The sequence below is a fragment of the Notechis scutatus genome, chromosome 4, assembly GCF_049901735.1.
Source record: "Notechis scutatus isolate UNSWTSFEM ecotype Mainland chromosome 4, rNotScu1.2, whole genome shotgun sequence".
Taxonomy (NCBI): Eukaryota; Metazoa; Chordata; class Lepidosauria; order Squamata; family Elapidae; genus Notechis; species Notechis scutatus.
The window spans coordinates 89,915,032-89,934,268 of NC_142012.1; the positions used below are offsets into that span (position 1 = coordinate 89,915,032).

The window sequence follows — 19,237 nt, forward strand, 5'->3', positions numbered from 1 at the left end:
CTTTTCAGAGACAGCAATGGAATTGGAAAGGAGTTGAGTAAGTTGAATAAATCGCCAAGAAGCATTTGACAAAAATCAAATTCAATTTTAAGTTGTGCAGAAGTTTTAAAAAGTGCTTCAGCAAAATTAAACTGGATTGAGATTATATTAAACAGCCCCCCCCCTCCCGAAAAAAAAAGAACTGATGTAAAATCATATTAAAGACGCTTTCCTTTCAAGAAAATTGCCTGCAAGATGTTAACAGTAATAATTTCAGCACTTCAAGGAAGGACAGCTCCTAGTCATTCCACTTTAACATCAAGACTACCCTATTTTACTCATTGTTAAAAAGCTTGCAATCCAGTAATAATTTTAAGCCCCAGAAAGATAAGCAAACAACTTTTAATTAGCTTGTTTATCAAGTTAATCAAATTTACATGGCTGCCTGTCTCACAAAACCTTTACTATTACTCTTAATAATATTTATTACTTTAGCATATTACAACGTATTAGAACTAGGGCCTTGGTTTTTTACACAATTTGGAGGGAGATCGATCTATAGGCAGGCAAGCAGGCAGGCAGGCAGGCAGGCAGGCAGGCAGGCAGGCAAGGAAGGAAGGAAGGAAGGCAGGAAGGAAGGAAGGAAGGAAGGAAGGAAGGAAGGAAGGAAGAAAGAAAGAAAGAAAGAAAGAAAGAAAGAAAGAAAGAAAGAAAGAAAGAAAGAAAGAAAGAAAGAAAGAAAGAAAGAACATTGTTTATCATTCCAGGATATAATAATGTAATAAATTATAGCTTTTATACGGAACAGCACTTCCTTAAAGATTTGGCTACATCTAAGCAGCACATGCAAAGATGTCACGGGAACTAACATCAATGTTCATCACAGTCTAACTGCTTTTGAGAAAAATGAATATAGCACAGCATGACTTCCAATTTAAAGAAGCAAAAATTAAAAGGACAATGTCCTCTTCTTCAAAGATTAATCTTTCTGCTACTGAAGTGAATAATTCTTTTGCTGAATAACTGAGTTTTACAGACTGGTGTGACAATTTAATTTCAGTACTTAATTGTGAAAGGTAAGATTTTCAGATTTTTTTTATTTAAAAAGGATAGAATTTCTTGTTGATTCAAGGACAGTAAACCAGGAAGTGTTAATTATTAATTAATCAAGATTAAAAATATATACTTTATATATTTATTTTAGCTAATTTATATAGCCATTCAAATTAAACATGTTACTCTGGGTGACAACATAGTACACAATACATTTTATAAAGCCAAAACAGAAAAAAGTAAAACACAGTTAAAAATAGTCATAATAGTATAATCAATGAACCTCATAATCAACTCATTACACCTAACCACATACATCCTGGTTTCAAAAATTTCCTGGCCCTAATGCCTGAGAGAAAACCTGCTCATACTCTTTGAATCAGGGCCATCCAGAAACTATCAGGGCCATTGGTGGAAACTTTCTATGCCATTCTTCTTAAGTTGTCTACTAATTAATAGTAACAACTTGACCCTAGCTCTTCATAAGACTATGGAGGCACACCCTGGCTAAATGCTGCCAATATTTCCACTCTTGAGACCTACTTTGTCTGCATTATTTTTAATCTGCTTTAGTGTTGAGATAATTCCCCGTTAGGAGAATGAGAGCATACAGGGAGACGTATTTGAAAGTAGTGTTTGAATAATACACACACAGCACACAGATACACTGTACAGTAAATGTAGGTTTTTACTTCCAGAAACGTTTAAGCAAAGTTCAAACACAGTCCAAAGTCATTCATAGGTAAGATCAGTCAGTTTTCATCCAGGGATAATCCAATAACAAAGTCCAGTGTCAAAAACAGTTCAGTATCAGACTTACATCAAATCCATGAATAACAGTCAAGTAGAACGGCAAAATCCCTCCAACAGAAGGAAACAGAGAAACTCACTGAGACACACTCTCTTCTGAGACTAAGACTAAGACAACCCAGGTTTCTGGCTCCATCTTATGGCCATTTGAGAAACCACACCCAATTACACTTTTAGGATTCTCTTAAAGAGACAGTATTAAAATGTCTATCCTGGTTTATATATTGTCCAACCCAAATAGCTGTTAGGTGACTTACATTCCTAACATTTAGTTTCCTCTTTGAGTGTTCAGGAAACTTTAACACGGCTTTTTCTTCCACTAGCATATCAGTTAAACTAACACAGGCAGTAAATCACAGTAATTCTTAATCTTTATTATTTTAGTAAGCCCTGGCATTCAGTTTGGCTGCTTTCTCTTATTTCTAACCTGTCACTCTCTTTAGCTACAATCAAGTTTTCTACTATGAACAACCACCAGAGCACCTGAGGTCTAAATCATATCTTTATTCCAGTGACAACATATGCTTTTAAAGAGAAAGTGACTCTTTCTTACTTTGCCTTAGGGAAAAATTCCATGACATGAGGTTGTTGTTGTTTTTTTTAAACAGGATCATAGATCACTGGCCAGAGGCACATAAAGATAGGGCTCTCACATTTTTAACAGGAATATCAAAAGACATTGTTCCGCTGAAATTCCCTCTTTCACACAGCTCTTAATTAAATAGCTCTGTCCTTTTCTCCCTTTGGCTAATAATAGATTTTGGTCTCCCTAAAATTGTAACCCTCAATGAACAACAGTATTTTTTTAGGTAGAAAAATGAAATGAAGAATCCCAAGAAGTTAGGCCAGGGGTGTCAAACTCACATCGTCATGGTAGCATCACACGACATATTGAGACTTTTTCCCCCTTTGCTAAACCAGGCATGGGCATGGCCATCACATTGAAGCATCCAGCCTGCTGGCCAGGAGTTTGACAGCCCTGCTCTAGGCTAATCTGAGGGAAGAAATTCCAGAAAAGAGTAATAACCTATTTTTGTTTTACTTCCATGAAAACTACGTTCACAAGGAGTCAAATATAACTTGGCTACTTTACTTTGATCTGATGCAATTATTTAAATAAATGATCATCTTGAATTATATGCTGTCCAGATAAGAAACAGCTATGCTGAATCTCACTAAAGGCTATCCTTTTCTTCCCACAGACACTAATCAAAACCTCATAGGAAACTCAAAAGTGGAACACAAAGACAACTGATGTCCCTTGGCTATTAAGATTGAGGTGCTTCGTCTCCCCTCTACTGCGGGAAATATATAACCATTATGACTAGCAGCCAATCTGCTGGTCTGCATATTTATTAAAAATTAGTCAAGTGGGTAGTGGTGAACTATATTTTGTACAAAATATCCCAAGTTAACTAAATGCTATATGAAAAAGTGTATGTTTTAATACTTTGGATGACCCCAGCATTAAGAGATAAATTAATCCCTTATCCTCTTTCTCCATACCATTCACTGATTCACTGTCTTTCCTACACACAGAGAGGTATGTGTGTGTGTGTGCATGTGTGTGTGTGTGTGTGTGTGTGTGTGTGTTAGGGGGAGCTATGGAGTTTGGTTTTAATGGTTGTTTTTATCCAGACTGTCTTGTTTTATTTCAATGTTTTTAATTGTTTAATTATTATATTTTGTAAACTGCCCAGAGTTTACTAGATTGGGTGGCTATATTAAATCTACCCTGTTTCTCCAACAATACAGCCTCCCCCAATAGGAAGTCCCAGCATGTTTTATAGGCATGAAATGAAATTAAGCCCCTCCCCCCCCAAATTAAGGCCTATATTAAAACATGCGAAATGGGGGGGAAATGGTGGGGGGGCTTGCTGTTAGGAAGTACTGTTGTTGCACACCCGGATATGGTGCTGCCTGCGTTGACCCTGATACAAAGTGCCCCACCAACGCCGAGGTCAACATCCAAGCCGTCGCCGCCCGCCCTAAGATGCAAGGGGGGGAATTATGTCACCCCTGAAAAGACGGCCTAGCCGTTTTTTCGGGGCTCAAAAAAAAATAAGACCCGGCCTTATTATATGAGAAACACGGTAAATAATAATAAAACAGACAAGCACCTGCCACATTATATCCCAGACTTAATAATTATCAATAAGAAATACAAAAAAAGTCTGGAGAATGGACATGGTGCTACCTGGAGAGAGCAGAACAGAAGAGGAAGAACTGCAGATAATTACATTATACAAAGACTTGCAAATAGAAGTAGAATGACTGTGGCAAAAGAAAGTGAAGATAGCACCAATAGTGAATAGGCACCTTTGATACAATCCCAAAACACCTGGAGCACTCCTTGAACATCATCTGTATTGAAAAAATCATCACCAATCACCATCAATTGAAAAAGTCTTGGAACAGCTTACATCCTGTGGCAATACCTTTCACACTATAAAACAACAATACCATGCCCCATGTCCTTGGCAAGTTCTTGATAGGTGGATAAAAATGCCAACTCCAGCCAAAACATCTATGCTATTGACAGTATGAAAACAACCAGCAATGCTGTCATAGTTAGCCATTAGTTGTCTAGGCCAGTGATCCCCAACCTTTTTTACGCCGCGGCCCGGTATCCCCAACCTTTTTTATGGCGCGGCCCGGTACCGGCATTAGCTGGGCGCCGCCATCTTTGAAAAGTGCCCGGTGACCTCACCGGAAGCACTTTTTCATCAAAAATGTGCGCTTTAGTGAGCTTTCCGGAGAAATGGCTTTCACCCGAAAAGAAGCGGCATGAAAGTGCTTCGTGAGCTTTCTACCGAAAAGCTCACCGGAAGCACTTTTCATCAAAAAGATGGCGGCGCCAGCAAGCCAGCGCCCGGTAGGACTTGTTCCACGGACCGCACCGGTCCGTGGACCGGTGGTTGGGGACCCCTGGTCTAGGCCAATCTGCATGTTACCTAACAATGCTCTGCTGTTACAGGCAACCTGGCCAACTGATATATAAGTTTTTGCCCAAGTAGCTTTTGCCCAAGTAGGGTCATATTGTATGTAGACATTTTTTTTTAAAATTCTTACTTTAAAAAAGGATTTATGAGGCTTACACCTACCGTGTTTCTCATATAATAAGGCCAGGTCTTATTTTTTTTTGAGCCCTGAAAAAACAGATAGGCCGTCTTTTGGGGGGTGACTTAATTCCCCCCCCTTGCATCTTAGGGCGGGCGGCGACGGCTTGGATGTTGACCTCGGCGTTGGTGGGGCACTTTGTATCAGGGTCAATGCAGGCAGCACCATATCCGGGTGTGCAACAAAAGTACTTCCTAACAGCAAGCCCCCCTGCCATTTCCCCCCCATTTTGCATGTTTTAATATAGGCCTTAATTTGGGGGGGGAGGGGCTTAATTTCATTTCATGCCTATAAAACATGCTGGGACTTCCTATTGGGGGAGGCTGTATTGTTGAAGAAACAGGGTATGGAGGTTAAGCAGTCAAATAAACTGCTTTTTGTTAATTGCAACCAAAAGACGATCCTCTTAACTATTTCCAGTTATATATAATTAGATGTTATACAAGAAGAAATATGGAAAGTTCTAGCAGATAAATTAATGTGCAGTCATATTCTGAATACTACACTCATCACTATGTTTGCTACAGATAGTCAAACTCTTTCTAGCACCACTACCTTCCATCAAAAGCAGTGTGAAGCAGGTATATTACAATGCGTCTGTTTTACAAAGAAGAAAAGATAAGATCATTGTTGAATCCTCTTGACATAGTATTTGTTTCATTGTTCTATCAAATTACTTATTGTGCTTTTGATACTCAAGTATTCTTCCTGAGTTAAGAAGTGCTAGTCATAGTGAAATCCCATTCTGTTTTTCTGAATCAACATTCCAAGTGTCCATAACAGTGATTGGGGGATGGGGAATAGCCTCACCTTTGTTCTTATTAGACTTTTATGTCACCCATCTCCCCTACAAGGTGACTCTGGACATAAACATCATCATTATCATCATCATCATCACAACAACATTGATTGTTCCATTATTGCTGGAATCTACAAGATCTTTTACGTTTTCTACTATACAGTGGGAAAGTTTCAACCATTCAAGGATCCTGAAAAAAATTATCCCAATAAATTATGGTAATCTTAAACAGATAATTAAGCTTTGATCATTTAGTTTTCCTTGGAGGTTGTATGACTAAACTGGCCTCCACTGTTGCTTGTATGTCATCTTGTAATTCTTAGCGTGATGAGTGAATGCAGTGTGGTTCTTTCTACAAATCATTTCAAAATTCTGGCATAGCAAAATATTTGAAACAGCCAAATATGATTTCAGTATGCACAGCTGATGCTAATGAAAAATGCATTGCAGCATAATCTTTTATGTCATCCCAATGTAAGTTGAATTTAACAGGACTTACTTTCATAGTACATTATACTATTCACTTAATTAGGCAATACAAGCTGACTAAGTATATTGTCAAAATTTGCACATTTAGAGGAAAATTATTAATTAATTTTAGGTAAATAACAAGGAGAGAATGTGTATCTCTTTATAAGGGGCAACTTGCTTAATTGGATTGGAGAATGTTACAGTGTTGTGCAAACATGAAAACTCAAGTCAACTAGTTCTTAGACTAACCCACAAGGAATTGATTAATAGCTTGAAATAGCCCTGAGGCTGTTTCATGTTAAATTCTCTATTAATCATATTATCAAAACAAAGCATTTGGTATGCTTCACTCCCCAAACACAGGATGTTTTAATAGAACCAGACAGTTTCACTCTTCCATTTTGGAGATTCAAAATGATTCTATTTTTTATTCATTTTAGAAATTCAGATATAGTAATACACATCATAACAGACGAGCATCCTGAATCTGACCAGGACTCATGATCTACTATTGCTTTTCTACAGTATCCAATCAGATGCCTATGAGAGGACCACAAACAGATTCTAAGATCTCTGGCCCATTCCTAGCATTCTAAACAACTACTGTGCAAATATGATTCTTCTGACCCTGGAGCAGTGGTGGGATTCAAAAAAATTTACTACCAGTTCTGTGGGCGTGGCTTGCTGGGCGTGGCAAGGGAAGGATACTGTAAAATCCCCATTCCCTCCCCACCCCACTAACCTGCTTTCCAGCTCCATTCTCCTGTGCAGGGCAACAAAAGAAGACCCAGCCGATCAACTGGGACTCAGGAGGCAGAGAATAGATGGGGGCAGGGCCAGTCAGAGGTGGGATTTGCTGGTTCTCCGAACTACTCAAAATTTCTGCTACCGGTTCTCTAGAACCGGTCAGAACCTGCTGAATACCACCTCTGCCCTGGAGTTCACATATTGCCATGTTATATGACAGAATGAGTAAAGTGTATGAAGGGAAGTGACTTACTAATACTCGCTTTGAGTTGACCTAGGAGTATCACAGATCAAATTTGGGTGAAGGACTTACAATATTATCCACCTTCCCTCTCTGTTAGAGCCATCATTCTTATGGCACCTCTAATGCCCCTACTAAAGATTCTACAGACATCAGTATGGGTCATTATTGAGGGGAAATGTCATTTAATTGGGTGTCTTAATTGCATGGATTTCTTCTGCAGCTGTCTTCCAAGGGAATCGACACATAGTATAGAAATGCTGTACACATTACTGTTGTGCATTTCCATATTATTTATTTATATTGTAAAACTAATTTTTCATTTCAATCAGAATAATCCCTAGCAGGGAACAGCACATAATAAATCACAATAAGAAGCTCATGCTAGCAGTGGTCTGCAGAAGCTAATATAGGTGCAGATTTTCTACGAGAAAATGACATGCAAAGTTTGCCCTGATGAGACCATGATTCAACCTAAAAGTAAATGCAGCATTTTAGTAAAAATATAATGAAAGCAAATAGGACATTTTAGATTTTTTTTTTCCAGTAAAGAAAACAAAAGGCAGAGCAAAACAAATTATAAAACCTTTTAACAATATTTAGATATTTAGTTTAAAGCAATAGCACTCAGACTTACATACCTCCCTTTACAGCACTCTCTTGGCAGTTTACAATGTGAGCTTATTGCCCCGAACAATTCTGATCTCGGAAGGATGGACGGGTGAGTCAACTTTGACCCCTATCAGGATTGAACTCCAGGCCATGGGCAGAGTTTGCCTGCAATACTGCATTCTAACCACTGTGCCACCAGGGCTCCCTTATGTGTGGTTTAGTGAAAGTAGGAAACCATACAGATTGGTTGATTATGCACCATCAAGTATTTCTGACTCCTAAAAACATAGATTTCCCCCCCCCATAAAACTACAGACATTTTAGAAACTATCCTCATTCCTATTTAACTATCAGTTAAACTTTACTTATGAAAAAAGTTATTTCCATGTATCGTTAGATATTAAAGATCATCCACCAAAAATAATAAGAGACAGGAAAATAGGCAAAATCGTGTAAAGTCCATCGTATAATGTATTCCATTTATAAAGTAAATTGATTCCCCTTTAATCTGCAGTGAAGTCTTGTTGTTGTTTTCATCTGTTAGGGATATTTGATGAGTGCCAGAAGGTGGGCCTTCTATGCCATGGTGTGCGCGCACACACACACACACACACATGCGCATGCACACACACACAAAGTCAGATTAGCTCCATCCTGTTAATGTTCCAGTCTAGAAGTCCCTCAAGATCTGGTTATGGAAAAGGAGAACTGGAAACACCCTTACATTGCTCCAATCTTGTAGTCTCTCTCTCTGTGCCTTGTGGTCTGTGTATTTTTAATTTTTAATAATATTTTAATTTAAATAATTATTTTAAAGTATTTTATGATTTTTCATATATTATCATATTTATATAGGCTTTTTAAAAAGATATTTGCTATTTTATTTGAATGCACCCAGAGTCATTTCTTGTGAGATTGGTGTCCCTACAAATTTGATCAATGAATCAATCAGCCCACAGCAAGAGATTCTCTCCTAGAGACATAAAATCACTCTCACATGCACATACCTGTATACACCACTACTTATCTGCCTGCCTCCTTTCAGCAAAAATGTCAAACAAGCATAACAAATCACAGAATAGAGATAGCTGTCCTGCAAATAGAAGACAATAACACCAGGGAATAAAACAGAATGGAGATGCAGCTTGAAGAAGTAACTACAGTGAATTGAAAATGAAGTGCAACAGGGAATCGACCCAATGTCAATTGATTGCTCAAACTTTAATATTCCATCAAAAGGGAGAAAAACTCTTTTTATGTATTATGAAAAAAGTAAAACACCACTAAACAGCCAGCTTCTCCCAAACACAGCCTTCCCACAGCACTGTCTGATGTCTAAAGATATTTACCCATGTAGTAGGGCTGTATTACTATTATCCTTTTCATCTTTCCTTTTACCTTCTACTATTGGTATCATATGATTATGTTACTTTGTTGCTTGTATGTACACAGAAAGGTTATGCACTGGAGACAAATTCCTTGTGTGTCCAATCGTACTTGACCAATAAATAATATTCTATTCTATTCTATTCTATTCTATTCTATTCTATTCTATTCTATTCTATTCTATTCTATCCTACCCTACCCTACCCTACCCTACCCTACCCTACCCTACCCACCCTACTTTATTCTGGTCTATATTGTTCTCAGCTATGCTTCTTCAACAGTCATATCAGTGATCATTTTCAACTCCTACCCATTTGTTTCTTTCAACTGATCTTCTTTCTTAGGCAAATGCAAGTCAACTTTTTCCCCAGATCCCAATTCACCAGTCACATTTGAGGAGGGAAAGCAACTTGTCTTCCTATCAGGTAAATGCAGTAATATCTAGCTCTATTAGCAATTACAATGCTGCATATATTTATGTGGAAGACCAAAAACTTAATGGGATCTTCTTCATCAACATCATTCTCTCTATATATGTAGGATGTCAGACACACAGCCCTTCAAGAAATTGTATTATTTACATGCCAGCTATAAGAGTGGGAATCTAAAGGAAAACAGACCAACAAGCAAGGAAACCCTTTTTGATTCCATATGATATCTCTAAACAAAATGCATGCAAAACAGTTCCAGCATTTGTTTCCAGTCAGCAATTCAGTGAAATTACATGAAGTAGAAATTATAATGCAAGCCTATATTCCCCAGTACAAGCAACCATTTTTTTTGATGAGGGTTGCATTTCTGTAGGTATAATGTACTGGAGGCATCATGGTAATAGTAGCCGGGCTTAAGAAAGAGGGTGGTACCATTCTTTATCTTTATGTCAGCACTTTTTACTTTTTTCCTTTATTTTTTCCGTCTCTTTGTGCTGAAAACTGCTAGAGAAGAGACAGGTTGCTTTTGCTGGGAAACAATATGAAATTAAGGGGCAATATATAGTCCCAAGGTCATTTGTCTCAATTGCCAGTTTTATAGTCTCAGGCTTATTGTTGAATAGATATGCATAAGGCTGCAGTTTCTTCCTCTTACCCAGTTATACATTTGTTCATCTAGCCCCAGGGGTGTCAAATTGGATTTCTTCAAGGGCCAGATCAGCATTGTAGTTGTCCTCCATGGGCCAGCGGGGGGTGGGGGGGGGGGGTGGACAGAAGACTGCACATGGCCCATGCACTTTGTTTTGGCTGGCAGGGTGGTGCAGGAGGCCATCAAGGTTGAAAATGGGGTGGGGGGCCATATGCGGCTCCCCTGCACTCCATTTTCACTAGCAGAGGCACTGCAGGCTGGTCCTTTGCTATTTGACACCCCTGATCTAGCCAAACAGTAAATGTGTGGGATATTTTTTATCCCCATCGTCTGTCTGTCTATCCATCCATCATCTATCCATCTATCTATCATCTATCTATCTATATCTATCTATCCATCTATCTTATCTATCAACTATCTTATCTATCATGTATCTATCATCTATCTATCTATCTATCTATCTATCTATCTATCTATCTATATCTATCTATCCATCTATCTTATCTATCAACTATCTTATCTATCATGTATCTATCATCTATCTATCTATCTATCTATCTATCATCTATCTATCTATATCTATCTATCCATCTATCTTATCTATCAACTATCTTATCTATCATGTATCTATCATCTATCTATCTATCTATCTATCTATCTATCTATCTATTCATCTATCATCTATCTATCTATCTATCTATCTATTCATCTATCATCTATCTATCTATCTATCTATCTATCTATCTATCTATCTATCTATTTATCTATTTGTCTGTCTGTCTGCCTGTCTGTCTGTCTGTCTACCTACCTGCCCATCATCTATCTAATCTATATTGTTCATGTCCGTATATAAATGTACAATTTAATGTACCTACCTATCATTTATCTAATCTATCTATATTGTGCATGTCCGTATATAAATTTACAATTTAATAAATCAATCCCCAGGTTTTGAGGTAAATAAAAATGAAAATTGAGAATTAGATAGGATGAACATTAAAGACTCAACTAAAATGTAACATTGTTTTAAAAATTCTGCAACATACCAGATGGGGGAAAGCCATTCCAGGGCAATTTGAATTTTTACAACAACAAAAAAGAAACATTCATTTCCTTTCCCATATGCTCTAGAGACCAGGTAGTTATTAGTAGCTTCTCCTCAAAAAAACCCCACACACCTTTTGTATATAAAATATATAATCAAAAATGATAGGATAGGTTTGGGTCTTCAGTGCTCCAAAACATCAAAAGGATTCTTAAAGGCTTCTTTGTCAAACTCTACTTCTCTTTTTTAACTCTACTCCATCCAGCATTCCAAACAACAACAACCACCTTCATGCCCTTGGGAAGAATTCTTTTATCATCATCCATAAAATACAGCATAACTTTTAGAAAGCATAATGAGATAACATTCTTCTACTTTAGGCAATCCGAACACTTTAACCTGACTCAGCATATCAGTTCCTATAATCTTAATATGCAAACAACTTTCCAAAGGTTAATTCATTTCCACCTTTGCTCTCACATTCACTTCTAATTCTGAAATCACCAGTTTGCCTGCCTGTGGTGGTATCTTTTTAGCGGTGCAAAATAAGGTTACTGTTATTCACACATGATCCAACTGAACATTTAGGCCTCCAGGAGATGAATTCAGAGTTCATATGCTAGCAATCCAAGTATTCCTCTTCTTTAGCATAACTATTACCATTTTCAAATGGGAGGATGAAAAGATCTGGAAGTTATTGTATAAGTAAGCATGCTCAGGAAGCAACATTTTCTTAACAAGTGGTGCCATTTCTTTGGTCCCAGTTTGCTTCAAAGGGCCAAATGCAAGCTGATAAGTAGTTCACATTTGAACGGTATATTTCATTTCCCCTAAGCCAACATGCAAGAAGGTAATTCCAGAAGCAGCAGAGGGCATCAACCAGTCAAACCATGGCTTCCTATACTGTCCATTCCTGGAATTATTATAATTGGCCACCAAACACAATTGCATGCTGTCAAAAATGCTGGTCTCATCCCAATCTTTTTCATACAAAATTGAAATATATATTCCTCTTCATGCAAAATGATGCCATTGCAATCTCTATTTGATTTCTTATACACAAAAGAACAACAGCTGACCAGAGCATCAATTGACAAAGCTGCAAAGGCCAAATTTGCATTTTATTTGCCACATCTGGCAGAAATCAGGCTTTGAGGGTTTTTTCTCTTCTCCTAACACAGGGGCTCCCAAACTTGGCAACTTTAAGATTTGTGGACTTCAACTCCCAGAATTCCTCATCCAGAGGAATTGTGGGAGTTAAAGTCCACAAGTCTTAAAGTTGCCAAATTTGGAGACCTCTGTACACTATAACAACTACTTGAGGAAGTACAAGTTACAGTATTTTAATGTTTTTTTACCATTTTTACCATTGTTCCATACTTCATAAACACTTGGTGTTATTGCAAAGAGAAAATCTAATGTTCCTGTGTGAAAGGCTGTATCTTTAACACTCTTTGCTACCCATCTTGGAAAAGATGCTAGACTTAGGAGCTGCTACAGTAAACTCATTACAAATGAAATTTAAAAGCAATATATCATCTGTTATTGGATATTCTCAGTTTTGGGGAAGGAGTCCATGATATAAGCAGTATTTTAAAACATACAAAAGCTCCAGACAGCAAGGTAATTGGAGATCTGGATGCGTGCTTATGTAAAGCTTTTCACAACCGGTAATATAATATTTTTAATAATGAAGACTAGCCCTAATGTAAGTACTGAGCCTCTCTTATCACCCTTTCTCCCTCAAAAAAATAAAAATAAGATAAATGATGTCTCTGGAAAAATGATAGTGCCATCTATTACAGTAGTCTCTTACTTTTATTTTCATTCCCCTTGTTCTTTTCTTAACATCCACCAAATCTTTTTTTTTTTGCCCTTTTCTCATCAGCATTATCATGAGACTAATGAATTACTGATCAATTGTAGAAGGATTTTGATATTATAAGTCAGATATGTGGCAGCACTATCAGTTCCGATAAACATGGTTAATGCTTGGATCATTACTTAATTCCATATACCAGTATCACTAGCAAATCCCAATAATATAGGCTAAACCAGGAATTGATTTTTTTTTTAAAAAAGGAAGAAGGCTTGTCAAACCACCTCTATATTCTTGCCAATAAAATTACTAAGGTGCATGTTTAGAGTGTTGCGACTTTGCATTGGGGAAAGTATTCTCAGATCTCTCAGAATACCATTGATAGCCAAGAAAACAAATAAGTAGATCATTTGCACACATTAATAATATCTCATCTCTTGAGAAATCTATAGTGCTGGGAAGGGTAGAATGAAAGAGAAAAATATGACCAGCAACAAGGTGGATGAACTCAAATAAAACAGAAAGAGAACTAATTTGACAGTAGATAATGCTGGAGATGGTATATCTATGTAGTTATTAACAGCTGAGAGCAACTTGATGTCATATTCAATCAAGAACAATAAACATCTGTGTTGTAATTAAGACTCTATCTCAACTTGAAGGAGATTTATTTAAAAATATTTATTTAAAAATAAATATATAAAAATATATATTTAAAAATGAGGGCCGCATAAATAAATCTTCGATTTGCAAAAAGCATTACTTCTTACATTTGTATCCTGCATTTTTCCAGCAGCAAAAGTATAAATAGTTCCCACAACATTTTATCCTCACAACAATATTATGAGGCAGGTCATCCTTAGGAGCAATCTCTGCATTCAATAAAATATAATCTGTGGCTCAGCGTATAACGTAAATGCAAGCAGCATGGCCATTTTGTGATTCAGTGTGTTGTGTGAATCCTGGCAGTTAGGTTAATTCAGTGAACTATGGTACAGATTGATCTCAATTTGAGTCCAAGACAGGCCAATCAGTGGTATCATGATCCATCAAAATATTCCAGATGGAGAAGCAAAAGAAGGTAAACAGTTCCGTGATGATTTGCAACATCTTGTCAACTCAACACACACACACACACACACACACACACTTATGCTAATTATAGGAAACTGGGATGCCAATGCTACAAATAAAATATCATCTACAATAAAGAGAAAATCAATAAAGTTCTGCCAAGTAAATTCAATGTTTACAACAACTATTTATATCTTGTAATCTAAGAAGTGGCTAAGTTCATAGGCAATTGGGCATCCCCGAACAGAAAACACCAAATTCAAACTGATTATATGTATTTGCATGCAAAGATGGAAAAGTTCTGATTAAATTATAAGAACAAATGAAATAACCAAGCCAATAAGATACGGCTTCTAGCTGTCTGATATATTTAAAAGCTAAAAAAAAAAAAAAAAAAAACTAGGAAGAGCGGAAGGCAGTAATGAAAAATTTACCAAGATCAAGAAGCGACGTTATAGCTAAAAAAGCAATGGGAAGAGACTGAAGATAACATAAAATGGAAAGGACAAGAGAGTTATTTAATAAAGTTGCAAAAATCAGGGGATTTATTCAAAAGTGGGTATCATAAAATTCAAAGAACAGAACGATCTACAGGAGAAGGAAGATGGAAAGAGGAGACAGCATAAATATATAGATCACAAAACCTTACACATTTGGTCAGTGAACAAACTCCAGACATTTTTAAAAGTGAAAATTAATAAGACCTAATGTTCACAACAAAACTGCAGGAGTTGATGAGCCTATTAAACTATTTAAAATTTTGCAAAATATGACAGTTCATGTGCTTCTCTCTCTCTCTCTCTCTCTCTCTCTCTCTCTCTCACACACACACACACACACACACACACACACACACACTAATGGTGGCCAAAGGACTGGAAAACATCAAGTTATAGCTAGCAACAAAAATGGAACTACTGAAGATTGTCCAAATTATTAAAAAATGCTAAATTTGAAAGTTTGGATTTCAACAATACATAGAAGGAGAACTACCAGATATCCAACTTAGATTCAGAAGATGCACCTGAGAGCACATGGAAAAGGCAAGGGGATTTCAAAAGAGACCTGTATTCATTTTATGGATATTTTGATTGAGTATTGACACCAGCAAATTATGTTTAGTCCTTAAAAACATGGGTGCTAAGGGTCACTTCATCTGCCTATTGAAGGATATCTATGATGATTCAGAACAGTAAAGACAATTATAGAACAACTAACTGATCTGCCAAAGGGAACGTTCTGAATTTGTAAACTGTCACCTTATTTATGAAATTTAATACAGAGCGTGAACTTGGAAATGGTATTACAATACAGAGACATAGCACTAATGATAAACATACATATTCTCAAAACAGTGGTTTTCCAAACTATAACATATGGCAATGAAAGCTGAATCATCAGAAAGCAGAATGGAGTAAAACTTACATCTCTGAATTGTGGTGCTTTCAATCACTGAAAATAACTTAAATTACAAGAGGAAAACAATTATATTCTGGGTGAAGGAAAACCAGACTGGCTACTAGAAGCCATAATAAAGAAGTTTCAATATTTCTGACACATAACAATTGGAAAAAGTTTTCTTTAAAAATCAAAGACAAATAAAGAATAGGCTAGTAGAGGACAAGGTGGTTGATACTTTCCCTGATGACAGGAAGTCAAAAAAGCAGCAAAAGATCCAATAAAATGATATCCATTAAAATATGGAGAATTATACATGATTGAAGGACCCCTTCATGTAGAGCTACCATTCCTAGCTGCAAAAACTCATGGTAACACGGAACTAAAGTTTTTCTGCATCTCTCTGTTGCCATCCAATGATTTTCTTGATTTCTGCAGCCAGGTACTTATTTCAAATAATGAAACAATAAATGACAGCCAACTACTCTCCCAAAGTCACCCACGGGACTTAATAGCTAACTGGAAATTTAAACCTGGTTTTCTAGAGCCCTAGTGTAACACGTAAGATATTACTCTCATGATGGGTTTAGGTTTATAAATGTGGCTAGTGTTTAAGGAAAGCCTCTGTGTGTGACTTTCCTCTAATACGTTTTCTGAGGCCATCGTCACAAGTCAAAATGACACTCTTCCCAATGAGAAACTGGGCTATAACTCACTGGTACAAAGAAATGAAGTGTGCTTGTTCTCTGTTGCTTTCGGCCTCAACCTGCTTTTCCATCCCATGACACGGAGTGGCTTAATCAATCTGTCACCCAGCCCTATCAATATTTACTGGACTTATTTAGTCTTTCAGAAACAGAGCTCTCTCACTTTTAAAAGTCTGGTGTTATTATACCCTCCTCTATGCATCCCAATGCTAAGAACACAGGACAATTCTGAATGATGGGCTGTAGCAACCATGGATGGGGAATAGCAACTAAGGTAGCTGTGAACTTCATAACCTGGGGAAAAAGCAGACATCTCCCTTCAGCATGAAAGAAGCAGGAAGAGTGAGAAATGTCAGTTCTCAGGGATCTTCACCCAGCCTGAACCAAGAAGCATTATTGTTCAGGATTTGGTCCAGTGAAAACAGCCGTAAGGCTCAAGGGGGTGTGGCAAGTCAAAGAAACCATAGCACCTTCATTACGGCTTTGGAATATGACTCTAGAAGGTGGCACGAAAGCCACCATTCCCCCTGGACTTCAGATCCATCAAGACCTGTTGTGGTGCTTCCTATTTCAAGACCTCTTTCCCATAAATAACTTTTCCTGGAGGTGTAATTTCAAATAGATGCACCTAAGAGCCTCGTGGTCCCAAAGATACAATGACGTCTCCTGGGAATAAAAACAAAATCTACAAGCAAGGGACCTGGGCAGTTAGGAAGGGCAGCCCCAGTGAAAGGGCAAAGTCACCTGGCCAGAATGCCAATTAGTTTTAGTTGTGATAAACTAATTTAGACAGAAATGATGCTCCCAGCCTGCCACCACCAGTTTAACGAGTGCCACCAAGTAAAATTAGAAGGATGTTATAATCTTTCCACTACTGAAGGTCTATCCAGAGCACAGAGTTTCACTTGTTTTGAAGAGGATCCTCTTAACCATATCACATTGTTAAGGGCATTAAAGCTGCAGCATTCAGAGGGTTTCTTCTAACCGTCTTTAATAGCCCAGGAACTCTTTTGCATCAGATCATCTTATCGGCCAATCTTCAACTTCTTCGCTAAACAATCGTACCAGCTGTTTGGATGCTGCATTTCATGCTTTTAGTCAGCAGCCCCTGAGTCTTTTACAGCTGCATCACTTCCTAATATGAACTGTTGCCTTGGTGGGGGAAAAGGTACATTTTATTCAGGAAATGTTTAAAACCCAGCCTGAGTGAAAGGGGAAGAACAGGATTTGCCAACCCTGTGCATTTCTTAAACATTTCCAATGTAACTAATTTAACTGCAGCCAAATTCCAACTTTTGCAGTTCTCTTCCTTGCCTCCAAACAATTTCCGAGCAGCTAAGTCAAAGAACTGAAAGAAAAGAAACTAACCCCAAGCATGTTCAATCCAAACTTAAATTCCAGTAACACCCTTACCGCAAAGAAGAGAAGCCTGAATTAAATCTATTCCCTAGGCACAGAGGAAGAAGAAACAAAAACATTTTTTTTTAAAGTTCATTTTTTTTCTTTTCTTTTGCTGGGCAAATCCTTTCTTGTCGTTGTGCTTGGCGCCGCGCACCTCCTCCCTCCCCAATTTTTCGCCGCCAGGCGCAGCCTTTATAAAACATTTAATCTGCGTTTGGTATTAGTGATTTAATGTAACCCGACGGCTTTGGTTCATTATTGGGGTTTTCGGATTGAGTTCGCTTATGCTGCCCGGGAGCAATTCGTCAGCACTACCAGCAATAATCTTGAAATCTCCATGTTTACTTGGAAACAAGTCCCTTGGGGAACGCAGCTTTACTCCCTCGTGGGTTTAGGACTGCGCACGAGGAAGGATAACGGGAAGGTACCTTCTTTGGAAAGGGAGTAAAATCCGCCCACCTTGTGCAGACTTACTCGCAAGGAGTAAACCTTACTTGCGCCGTCTACCCCACCGGAAATATCTCCAGGAAAGCGGATCGGGTTAGCTAAGCAGTTCTATAGTCCGAAGAAGCCCGCTTCAAATGGCAACTTCAACCATTACTGTAGTTATTCATCGCTGGGGATCCGTTATTAACCGACACCCCCCACCCACCCCATGCCGCTGAGGTCTATTGCCGAGGAACGAACGCCCCAAAGCAGCAGCAGGTTTAAACCTTGAGCCGGACGCGTCCCGAAAGACGCCCACTAAAACCAGGGGGTCTCCAACCTTGGCCGCTTTAAGCCTGGGGGGAACTTCAACTCCCAGAATTCCCCAGCCAGCAAAGCTGGCTGGGGATTTCTGGGAGTTGAAGTCCCCCCCAGGCTTAAAGCGGCCAAGGTTGGAGACCCCCTGAAGTAAACTCTTCCCGCGAAGTGCGAGCGAAGAGAAGCGAGAGGAAAGAGCCGGGAGGCGCCCGCGGCACTTCGCCTTACCTGACGGGCCAAACGGGGGCTGCGCTTCCCGAGTCTGGCGGCCGGGCGAGAGTGAAGTCGGGACTCGCGAATCCTCGCCGGAGAAGAGGTCGAGGGAGCGGAGCAAAAAGAAGGTGCCGGCAAAACGGCCGCCGCCGCCGCCAGCGCGGAGCGCCTTCGCCGACCCCGCGTCACCTGCCACGGCTAGCCCCGCCGTCCGCTCTCCAGCTGCCTTCGCCTGAGGAGCCTGCCGCAGAGCGCCGCCCCCCTGCCCTGCCCTCCTCCCTCTCCTCCTCCTCCTCCTCCTCCTCCCGCCGCCACCGCCGCCTCCACCACCTCGCCCGCGTCCTGCCGCGAGACTCCCCACTCGGGCGCCAAGAGGAGCGGACCAACTTTAGCGCGGGAAGGAGGCGAGAGGGCGAGGCGGCGGCGGCTCGACGAAGGGCGCGCTCCGCTCTCCCCACTCCTGAGGGAAGCAGCCAGGCGGTCACAGCCCGGGTGGAAACCGGCCGCGCGGCTTCTGAGGCGGCTCTCGGGGGCCGCA

General features: G+C 39.1%; 1 protein-coding gene across 1 annotated transcript in view; it reads right to left on the bottom strand.

The window, feature by feature from the left end:
* The window catches only part of CDH23 (cadherin related 23), a 564,480-nt gene extending 545,577 nt beyond the window's left edge, over positions 1 to 18,903 (bottom strand). Inside the window, exon 1 of the mRNA XM_087964088.1 lies at positions 18,715 to 18,903. The gene's annotated coding sequence lies outside the window, so the exon portion shown is untranslated. The remainder of the gene's footprint in view (positions 1 to 18,714) is intronic.
* Positions 18,904 to 19,237: the final 334 nt, after the last annotated feature.